Raw genomic sequence first — 10000 nt, 5'->3', positions numbered from 1 at the left:
GAATGCCGTAGGACACACACGCCTACCCCGTGACGAACCGGAGCGGCGACAAAGCTACCCATCATCCACCACTCGCTTGCGCCCCAACCAACGACTTCTACAGCCACTCACTGCCGCCCATCGGCAGCAGTTTTGCTACTACCACTCCAGATTCGGGGCTGCTGCGAAGAAATTTACAGTATGTCATTTTTTGGGGGGAGCCATGTACCAACCGTGTGTCACACGATAGTACATAATATCGACATTTCTCTTTTTTGTATATAGCCTACTTTGTATCTTCACTCTCCCCTCGCACTGACAGGGACCTGAATAAACATGTCTGTTTTTCTCACCGTTAACTGTTAATAGAAACGGTGGTCGGTTTGAACATGAAATTGCCTGTTATGTTTTTATGACAACCGTTTCTGTTAACAGTCAACGGTGAGAAAAACAGACGTCTATTCAGGTCCCTGTCAGTGCAAGGGGAGAGCGAAGATACAAAGTAGACTATATACAAAAAAGAGAAATTTTGTTACTATGTACGATCGTGTGACACACGGTTGGTACAGAAACAAGGAAACAGATAGAATAGTGTCCCTAAGTGTACCCTCAAGCAAGAGAACTATAACCCAAGATAGTAAAAGACCGTGGTACTACCCAAGAGAGGGGAAGACCATAGTTCAGAGGCTTTGACACTACCAAAGACTAAAGAACAATGGTTTGATTTTGGAGTGTCCTTCTCCTAGAAGAGTTGCTTACCATAGCTAAAGAGCCTCTTCTACCTTTACCAAGAGAGGGGAAGACCATAGTTCAGAGGCTATGACACTACCAAAGACTAAAGACTAAAGACTAAAGACTAAAGACTAAAGAACAATGGTTTAATTTTGGAGTGTCCTTCTCCTAGAAGAGTTGCTTACCATAGCTAAAGAGCCTCTTCTACCTTTACCAAGAAGAAAGTAGCCACTGAACAATTACAGTGCAGTAGTTAACCCCTTTAGTGAATGTGTAAAGAACAGGCCAGGCTATTTGGTGTATGTAGAGGCAAAGGAAAAATGAGCCGTATCCAGAGAGGGGTCCAACGTACTATTATCTGGCCACAATAAATCTCTAGCTGTAGTCTCTCAAAGGGTGGCTATATATGACCATATTACCTATATATGACTATACACACACACACTGCTTCGTGCAAAAGAACCACAGAGAAAATGAAATATAAAATATAAAATTGACTCCGGACTAGTAACACGAAACTAGTCATAGGTAAACTATAATGTGCACTCCTTGGCTCGACAGAATCCTATAGGTTTCAATGAAAAGAGCCAAAACTCTTTAAATACATTGGTAAAAATACAAAAGGTCTTACCCCTTGTAAGGGGTGTAAAATAGAGACATACACACAGACACACATAAAGGCCTTAGACATGACAATCCATGTCAGGGATTTGGCTAGTTTTCATCACCAGGCTAGCCAGTGCGGATTGGTGATCGTAAGAGTTCGGCCAGACCAAGCGCGGCTAGCGGCGAGGTTAGCGGCACCCGCGCCTCCCATCTGGCCACCTACCTAAGATACCTAAGGTTTCAATTTGCCGCCATAACCTCTTGCCGCTAACCTCGCCGCTAGCCGCGCTTGGTCTGGCCGGGCCCTAAGAGATTTTCGTCTGATATCTCACGGCAAATCAACTTATTATGTTTCCCTCACTACTACTCTACAGTTAGTGAGGGTTCAAGTTAGTTTTAAAGATAACAGAAAACTTTATGTAAGACTCTCCATTTATTATTTGTCATTCATCGCTAGGGTTTTATGCATGAACATTTCGTCAGGAGAGATACTGTGTTTGTTTTCTGGACACCATTAAGATATTATCTTAATATAAATGCAGTATCCTTGGTATTCTGAAAATTTGCTAGAGCTCTGTTTGACCGGAGAGATGGCGTCTTCGAGTTTTGGATGCCTCTAAGATTTTGCCTATTCCATATAAACGTAAAATATCCTTCCCAGGTATCATGTTTATATATATATATATATATATATATATATATATATATATATATATATATATATATATATATATATATATATGTCTCTCTCTCTCTCTCTCTCTCTCTCTCTCTCTCTCTCTCCTCTCTCTCTCTCTCTCTCTCTCTCTCTCTCTATATATATATATATATATATATAATATATATATGTATATATATATATATATATATATATATATATATATATATATATATATATATATATATATATATATATATATATATATATATATATAAAACAAGACATTTGGTGACTAAATGTCTATAACTATAATCATTTCATGCTTCCTCTCTTGGCCTTATATCTGTTTGTGATGATAGATAAAGATAAAACATGCAATGAATATAATATAATTAAAAAAAAAATTATGCCAATTACAGGATCAATATCCAGTGTTTTATTAAGCCATGTCTCTCTAGTACTTTTATGATGATGATGATTATTATTATTATTATTATTATCATTACTATTATTATTATTATTGTTGTTGTTGTTGTTGTTGTTGTTGGCTACATCCCTAGTAGTAAAAGCAAGATACTATAATCCCAAGGGCTGGAAAAATAGCCTAGTGAGGAAAGGAAATAAGGAAACAAATAAACGAATAAATGGAGTCTTTGTCATATTGTTGCTTATTTCGCCAACTAGTGAAGAGAAAAGATGAAAATTTTGAATTCATATTATTTCACACTATGGTGATACTTCAAAAGCGAAATAATATTAATTAATGATGGTTTGAACTGACAAAACCGCCAGAAATATATAGTTTGACGTGTGCAAATCTGCAAATGAGCTAAACATCATATATTATAGTCTGGGCTTTAATTGCTTAACAGAAAATGGATTCCGAGTAGTTTTAAAAGAAAACGGGAAACTGTAAACCTTAATGGATAACAAGACTATCTCATGGAACACCCTATCTCTCCAGTGTTACCAAATTTAGCATAATTATATGCTTTTAGCATAATTTGGCCTAAGATTTGGGGCTTAGCATAAATTCTAGCATGATTAGATTTTTAGCATAATTCTAGCATAATTTCGCCCAAGATCTGGAGCTTAGCATAAATTCTAGCATAATCAGATTTTTAGCATAATTCTAGCATACTTCCACAATATTTGAAGTACAATGCAGATAATTCGGTTTCATTGTATATTATTACATCTCAATGTATCCTAGTATTCCAACTACTTTTTCTTATAGGAAAAATTACGCTCCCTTCGAAAATAACACTCGTTCCTGTCGCAAATGAATAGTTACAGAAATATATATACATCTATATCCGCCGATAATGGGGGACCCCCAGTGGGAACTCGGGGTTTTGGGTGGGGAAAACATACTGGGGAACTGATATATAACCGTAATTCAGTCCTTTTCTTCTCTATACATTTCTTTCTGGTATTTATTATAACCGTAGGAAAAGTCAAATCAGTATACCTGGATATATTTGGGAGGAGCCGTTTCAAAGGTTATTTCTTGTAGTAATACAGTAACCAGTGCTGCCAACGCCTGATGTAGATTAAAACTTAGCATTCCATACCTGATGTAGATCAAATGTTAGCGTTTCATGCTAACATTAGCACCCATTTGTTCGTTTGTTCGTTCGCCCCACCTTCCGTCCTTCGTTTCTCTCCATTATTACTCTTTTTATTACCGTATTATTTTCTCATTTTATATTCCCATTCAATATAATTTATCATACATTTCATTTTACCTTCCTATATTGGGTTTATTTGTTTTGTTATTTCCTTTCCCATTTGTACATACGTTCGTTTCATCAGTTTCCGATCTGCGCATATATCCCCCCCCCCTGCGCAGGAGTTTGCACTCCCCCTTTTACTCTTTTTATTAGTGTTATTTTCTCATTTTTTATTCCCATTCAATATTATTTATCATTCATTCCATTTTACCTTCCTATATTGGTTTTATTTGTTGGGTTATTTCTTTATCCCTTCCCGGTTTCACATAAATTCTTACCCTGGACTAGTTTTTTTAATCCAGTTAATTCTCGGTATGATCTCCTCATTTTATATTCCCATTCACTATTATTTAACGTTCATACCATTTTATCTTCCTATATTGTTTGTAATTATTTTTGTTGGTTAGTTCCTTTTCTCTCCTCTGTGTCTTATAAAACTTTTCTTTCGTCTAGTTTCCGTATTTAGTTCATACATGTTTTCTCTTTTGTTCGTTGTTTTTCCCTTAACCAACCATCACTCTAGGCCTATTCAGATATCTCCCTACCCCCCCCCCCCTTCCTTTATCTCTGTATGCGCTGTTTTCCGACCCATTGTTCCCCTGCCTTTCCCGTTTTAAACCTTTGACCTAGTTACCCGTCCTTCGTTACTAGTGCGGTTTTTTTCCCGTATTTGAGATGGAACATATTATAGAAACTTGTACCGGTTGCAGCATTCCGTATCTAAAAGCAGTGGCTCAATTCCATGGTGATTTTGGTGATAATTCAGGTTATGTTGATCATTTTCTTAAATCTCACAATGTTATTCCTCAACGTTTAAACTGCCCCAAGTGTCGTGCGCTTTTATCTTATAGGGCAGACATTCACGGGTTTTATTGCTCTACTGTAACCACCATCCGTAAAACTAAGAAGAAACGTCGTTGTGGGTATACGGTTTCGGCCTATAAAGGTACTTTTTTGGACCAAAGTCGGCTACCCCCATGGAAGATAATATTATGTACGTTTCCTTCATAAAAGTAAGTCATTCCTCAATAGTCATTATTCGTGTTTTGTGACCGGGGTACTTCTAGGCAAGGTTAGGTGGGTTTGTTAGGTTCTGTGGCCTTTCTGTACTTTTTATATATTTCGTACCACTTATATGGAGAAATTATTGAATATATCTGAGGAGATATTTAGCAGTTCTAGCTCTAGTAATGACATCGTGTCGTTGGTAGTTCTGTGTACCATTCGTCTCCGTTGGTAGTACTGTGTATCAAGGTAAGTCATTCCCCCATTCTTATTATATGTGTTTTGTGACCGGGGTACTTCTAGGCAAGGTTAGGTGGGTTTGTTAGGTTCTGTGGCCTTTTGGTACTCTTTATTTATTGTGTAATATTTTTATGGTAGTATTATTTAGTTTACGTATGGAAAAATTTATTTCTTCCTCTAGTAATGTCATCGTGCCGTTGGTAACACTGTGTACCATTCGGCAACGTTGGTAGTCCTGTCAAACATTGGTAACGTTGCTAATGTTATCGTCCCCGACATCTGTTGTTTATATATTTTAACTCAGTATATATGTGTTAATATTTATATGGTTCATTTGTATTGTATTTCATTTTGTGATTTCGTACAGGAAATATATGATTTCTTATAGTAGATATCGTGGTTTAACTGGTTTTCTCATTCATTTCATCCGTAATAACATCACAACCAATCCGTCAACTTATAGCTAACCGAATTGGTTGATCTGTTTGTTTGCGATTGAAATGGATATCAAAATCGGTTAAATCTCGTTATTTGCTATAGGAAATCATATATTTCTTGTGCGTAGTCACTAGATGTAATAATATACAAAATTACCGATAATTCCTGGATTTAGACTATATTTGTTTGTAGTAGAACTGGCAGCTCAACTTCAAAAGCGCCTTCCTCTTAGTGACCCAACATTGACATCTATTTGTTCCCTCCTTGACCCAAATGAAGTTGCACGAGGCAATAAACTGTCTAAAGTAGATATTTCTGCAAAGTTTCCTGGAATCATTGCAGCAGAAGAGGAGTAAGATTTGTATAATGAATGGAGGTTGCTGGTAATGAGCGAGGAGGCAAATAATATTCTTTCTCAAAATGCCACAATGGATACTGAAATGTTCTGGTCAAAAATCGACCAAAGTAGTAAATATCCAAATTTGTCTAAATTGGCAAAAGCATGACTAACAATTCCTGTCAGTAATGCTGATTGCGAAAGAATATTTTCCTCTGTAAACTAGAAAAAAAAAAATGAAAAGAGAAACCGCCTTAAAAACGCCACTCTAACAAATGAGTTGATTGCTGGAGAAGGTCATTAAATTTGAGCCCACTAAAGCAATGATAAATTCTATGAATAGAAATATGTACCCACAGTGGCATAGTCAGTAAGGTGTGAGTTTATAGGCCTACATGTGTTTTCCTTTATAAGTAAAGTGTGTTTATTTGTTCATTTTCTTTATATCGTCAGTAAAGTGTGAATGTATACATATGTTTTCCTTCATAAGTAAAGTAATTTTTTTTCCCTTTATATAAGTATCAAAATGTTTATTATGTTCGAAGAGATTTTCACGCATTGTGCATGTAGCTAATTGCATATGTGAAATATGAAAGAAAAAGGATATTTTATTTCAATTTTCTAACAAGTTTTCATCAAATATATCCAATTATTAAATCAAAACAGTCACATTCGTATCATTTCACCTAATATAAACACTGAAAGAGTCCATTATGTTATTTTAACTCAAATGTATCATGGAAATGTTTAATGCAATAATAATAATTAGTGAGCATAATTCTTGCATTATATCATACCACATTTAGCATAAATTCTTGCTTTTTAGCATATATTTTTCATCCGACTAGCATAATTTAGCAAAAATTTATTGGTAACACACACACACTCTCTCTCTCTCTCTCTCTCTCTCTCTCTCTCTCTCTCTCTCTCTCTCTCTCTCTCTCTCTCTCTCTCTCTCTCTCTCTCTTTGGAAAAGTTGTTCTTGCCAATAGAAGGTTTTTACAAAATACAAACTTTTATAGCAAAATATTAAAAAGGTTTTAAGTGGCCTATGAATGAAGAAAGCTCTGGGTGATAAGAGGATAGATATGAGAGAGGCAAGAGAGCGTGCTAGAAATAGGAATGAATGGCGAGCGATTGTGACGCAGTTCCAGTAGGCCCTGCTGCTTCCTCCGGTGCCTTAGATGAGCGCGGAGGTAGCAGCAGTAGGGGATTCAGCATTATGAAGCTTCATCTGTGGTGGATAATGTGGGAGGTTGGGCTGTGGCACCCTAGCAGTACCAGCTGAACTCGGTTGAGTCCCTGGCTAGGCTGGAGGAACGTAGAGAGTAGAGGTCCCCTTTTTTGTTTTGTTTCATTTGTTGATGTCGGCTACCCCCCAAAATTGGGGGAAGTGCCTTTGGTATATGTATGTATGAATGATAACTATGAGACTTTCCGAATTACATGGTAAATTCTAACTAAGAATGCACAGTAAGCCCCTACATGGCACAAATGATGATTTAAAGTCTTTCAAAAAGAAGTTGAAGACTTCTTCGTTTTTTTTTTTTTTCTTTAGACGTTGTGATAGTGCAGACTTGATATTTAAAACTGATAAGGCCGAATAATTCTGCAAATATTTAAACGTACTTGAAGAACAAATCTCGAGAGTCATACGTACGTGCCATACTTTCATGAGAAGTGGGACAGGATAATATGCTATCTTTTGAGTGAGTAAAATAAATAGTCTAATTCAAGGTAATTGAAATAGCAACAACTAATTCTAGTTAAGAATAATTCTCCAAAGACATAATTCTAGCAACAAATTATCTATGAACTTCAATTGTAAATGGTTTCGTAAACTTCAATTAATGCTACCCTAAAAGATAAAACTGTAAATTAAGAAAAAAAAAATTTTTTTTCTTTTTTTTGCAAGGCAAAGATAAAACAAGTAATAAAGAAAATATTTTGTTTTGCTTACATAACTATATTCCATACATCAGACAGAGTAGTTCATATTTTGACATTGCAATCTCTTAAGCTTTATTAATCGGTAAGAAATACAGGGTAGTTTGTAGCGCTACGGCCAAGCGTCCTAATATGCTTATTATCGCTTCGACTGTTATCTTGCATAGAATAAAAACGTTTGGAAATGGTCTATGGATCTTAAATATGTGTTTAAACGCACACTTTTATGTTTTTTGCCGAAAACCCTAAATTACCTGAAAATTTGTGGCTCGAGTTCTTACTCCGGCCACGAATCTTCTCGCTCTCGTAGTAGGTAAGGGGGGGGTCCGGGGGGGCGAAGCCTCCCTGGGTAAGGATATGGCTTTTAGCATAGGTTAGGTGGGTTTTTTAAGTTAGCTTCTCCCGCCAAAATCGTTTTTAGAACGACGGCCACAGTTCAGAATATTCCAGTTTTCTACGAACTCGATTTTAGAATGACGGCCACAGTCCACCCCACTTTATAATATTCCCATTTTCTATGAATGAAAACTGATCTGGCCGTTACCCTACAAAGGCTCCGAAATACATTATACCAAGACCCATTAGGTAAGTTTGCTTATGTTCAAAATCAGAAAATTTAAATCAGCCAGTCGAACACTGTAAGTACTGAAATTGGACTTCAATGCCGTTGGCATAAATGTCCCAGTATCCACTATGTCTGTTCGTTAACCTGCTCACTGCCATCGCTAATAGGATACGGTGTAGGAAGTCACCCAGATCTGATTTGCCCCACTCAGGGACTATGGGAATCTCTCTCTCTCTCTCTCTCTCTCTCTCTCTCTCTCTCTCTCTCTCTCTCTCTCTCTCCTCTCTCTCAGCGTGTGTATGCCTATGTTTTATTAAGGAATCACCCCTATAAAATGAAAAGCAAGTGTCTGGCCATATATTTACATAAATTATATATGTATAAATATATATATACATATATATATATATATATATATATATATATATATATATATATATATATATATATGGATAAAACAGAGAATGCAATGTTAGAAGTACAAGGTGGTTTTAGAAGAGGTAAGGGTTGTATGAATCAGATTTTTACAGTTAGGCAGATATGAGAGAAATATTTAGCAAAAGGTAAGGAGGTGTATGTTGCGTTTATGGATCTGGAGAAAGCGTATGATAGAGTTGATAGGGATGCAATGTGGAATGTGATGAGGTTATATGGCGTTGGTGGAAGGTTGTTGCAAGCAGTGAAAAGTTTCTACAAAGGTAGTAAAGCATGTGTTAGGATAGGAAGTGAAGTTAGCGATTGGTTTCCAGTGAATGGGGCTGAGACAGGGATGTGTGATGTCGCCGTGGCTCTTTAACTTGCATGTTGATGGAGTGGTGAGAGAGGTGAATGCTCGAGTGCTTGGACGAGGATTGAAACTGGTAGACGAGAATGACCATGAATGGGAGGTAAATCAGTTGTTATTTGCGGATGATACTGTACTGGTTGCAGACGCGGAAGAGAAGCTTGGCCGATTATTGACAGAATTTGGAAGGGTGTGTGAGAAAAGGAAGTTGAGAGTTAATGTGGGTAAGAGTGAGGTTATGAGATGTACGAGAAAGGAGGGTGGTGCAAGGTTGAGTGTCATGTTGAATGGAGAGTTACTTGAGGAGGTGGATCAGTTTAAGTACTTGGGGTCTGTTGTTGCAGCAAATGGTTGAGTGGAAGCAGATGTAAGCCAGAGAGTGAATGAAGGATGCAAAGTGTTGGAAGCGGTTAAGGGAGTAGTAAAAAATAGAGGGTTGGGCATGAATGTAGAGAGTTCTGTATGAAAAAGTGATTGTACCAACTGTGATGTATGGATCGGAGATGTGGGGAATGAAAGTGATGGAGAGACAGAAATTGAATGTGTTTGAGATGAAATGTCTAAGGAGTATGGCTGGTGTATCTCGAGTAGATACGGTTAGGAACAAAGTGGTGAGGGTGAGAACGGGTGTAAGAAATGAGTTAGCGGCTAGAGTGGATATGAATGTGTTGAGGTGGTTTGGCCATGTTGAGAGAATGGGAAATGGTTGTCTGCTAAAGAAGGTGATGAATGCAAGAGTTGACGGGATAAGTACAAGAGCAAGGCCAAGGTTTGGGTGGATGGATGGAGTGAAGGAAGCTCTGGGTGGTAGGAGGATAGATGTGAGAGAGGCAAGAGAGCGTGCTAGAAATAGGAATGAATGGCGAGCGATTGTGACGCAGTTCCGGTAGGCTCTGCTGCTTCCTCCGGTGCCTTGGAAGACCGCGGAGGTAGCAGCAGTAGGGGATTCAGCTTTATGAAGCTTCATCTGAGG

Source organism: Palaemon carinicauda, chromosome 13 (assembly GCF_036898095.1).
Source record: "Palaemon carinicauda isolate YSFRI2023 chromosome 13, ASM3689809v2, whole genome shotgun sequence".
In the NCBI taxonomy this organism is placed as follows: domain Eukaryota; kingdom Metazoa; phylum Arthropoda; class Malacostraca; order Decapoda; family Palaemonidae; genus Palaemon; species Palaemon carinicauda.
Note: the sequence above shows the minus strand (reverse complement) of the source record.